Here is a 2,139-nt window from a genome sequence, read left to right as displayed (position 1 = left end):
TGTAACCCTCGGCCTAACCCTGACCCTAACCCTAATTATAGCCCTAATCCTAACCATTATCCTAGCCCTAATCCTAGGTCTCACCCAATAAATTACCCTAATGATAACCATAACCCCAATGATAACCGTAGGCCTAACCCTAAACCTATCACAAACCCTAACCATATCCATTACCTTAAACCTAACCTGAACCCTAATCCTAACACTGTCCATTACCCTAACCCTAATTCTAAACTTAATGCTAATTTGAGCCTTAACTCTAAATCTTAACCTAACCGAAACCCGAAGCCTGACCCTGAACCTAATAATACCTCAGCTCTTAATCTAACCCTTTCCCTAAACATAACACTTTAATCGGACCTAGCCATAAACCTAACCCTAAAAATATCACTAACTATAAACCTAGACTTGACATTAGTCCTAGCCCTAATTCTTGCCATAAACCTAACACACAACCTAGCATGAAGCCTAACCTTAAATCTAGCATTAATCTAAACATAAACATAACCCTAGCCCTAACCGTAAAGCTAATCATAAAACTAGCCCTAACCCTAACCTTAGCAATAAAACAAAACTGAGCAACAGGCCTAACACTAAACTTAACATAAACAAAACCCAGCACTACACCAAGATCTAACCCTAGCCCTAATTCGAGTACTAACCATAACCTTAAAAATAACCCTGAACCTGACTTACATCCTAACACTCATCCTAGCTCTGAACACCACCCTGAACTTAAACTGAACCCTAATAGTAAACTTAGCCCTAATCCGAGTCCTAACTCTAACCCGAAAACTAACACTGACCTGACTGATATCCTAACACTAACCCTAGCTATAAATATCACCCTAATCTTAAACCTAACCCTAACACTTGACCTACACCTACTCCTAACCCTAAATGTAACCATAGTTCTTATATTATCCAGTGCCCTAAACCTAGCCTTAAAACTCACACAAAAACTAGCCCTAATTTGAGCCCTAAACCTAGCTTTAAACCTAACCATAAACCTAACTCTAGCCCTAACACTATGCCTTACGCTGAGCAAAACTTTAACCCTAATGGTAACCCTAGACCTATTCCTAATCCTTAGGCTAACCAAATCCTAACCCTATTAATAGTCCTAACAATAGATCTCATTCTAGCTCTAATGCTATCCCAAAACCAATCCCTTGCATTGACACTTATTCTGACCATAACATAAACCCTAGGTCTAAACCTGACCCTAACCCTAACCAAACCCTAACACTAACCCTACTAGTAACCTTATACATAAACCTAACCCTACCACTAGCTCTAGACCTAAACCTAATTCTAAATCTAGCCTGAACACTAGCTCTAGAACTAAACAAAATCCTAGCCTTAGCCCTAAAAAAACCCTTTACCTAACCCAAATAGTAACTCTACCCCTAGACCTAAACGTAGTCCTAATTCTGGCTTTAACCTTAACTTTAACTCTAACCCAAATACTGACCCTGGCTCTAACACTAAACCTATCTCTAAATCTGAAACTAACCAAAACCTAAACCTAATTCTAGACCCAGCCATAACCCTAACACTAAAACTAGTCCTAATCATAACCCTAGATCTTATATTACCTATAGCCCTAACCTTAGGCGTAAACCTAACTTTAAACATAGAGCTAATTTTAGGCCATAACCTAGACCTAAGTATAACCCTAACCCTAACACTAGCTCTATACATTGCCCTAGCCCTCACCTTAGTCCTAAGATAACTCAAAGCCTAACCCTTACCCTAAACATAAGCTTAGAACTATCCCTAACTCTCACTCTCAACCTAGCCCAAATCCTAAACTTAACCTAGCCATACACCTAGCTCTAAACATACCCATTAACATATCCCTAAACCTAAACTCATTGATAATTTTAGCCTGAAACCTAATGTTAACCCTAACCCTAACCAGAAAAGTAACCATAGACATAACCCTAAAACTAAACTCAGCATAGCCCTAACTCTAGATAAAACCATAAACCTAACCATATACTTAAACATAACCATAGTTCTAATTCTAAATCTATCACTAATTCTAACTCTAAACCAAATCTAAACCTAATCTAACCCTATCTGTTACCTTAACTCTAACCCTAATGTTAATGATAACCCTAGCCTTAACTCTAA

The sequence above is a fragment of the Marmota monax genome, unplaced genomic scaffold (assembly GCF_021218885.2).
Source record: "Marmota monax isolate L192 unplaced genomic scaffold, Marmota_monax_Labrador192_F-V1.1 WCK01_AAM20220418_F8-fsc00248, whole genome shotgun sequence".
Classification (NCBI taxonomy): Eukaryota; Metazoa; Chordata; class Mammalia; order Rodentia; family Sciuridae; genus Marmota; species Marmota monax.
This window is presented reverse-complemented; position numbering follows the sequence as displayed.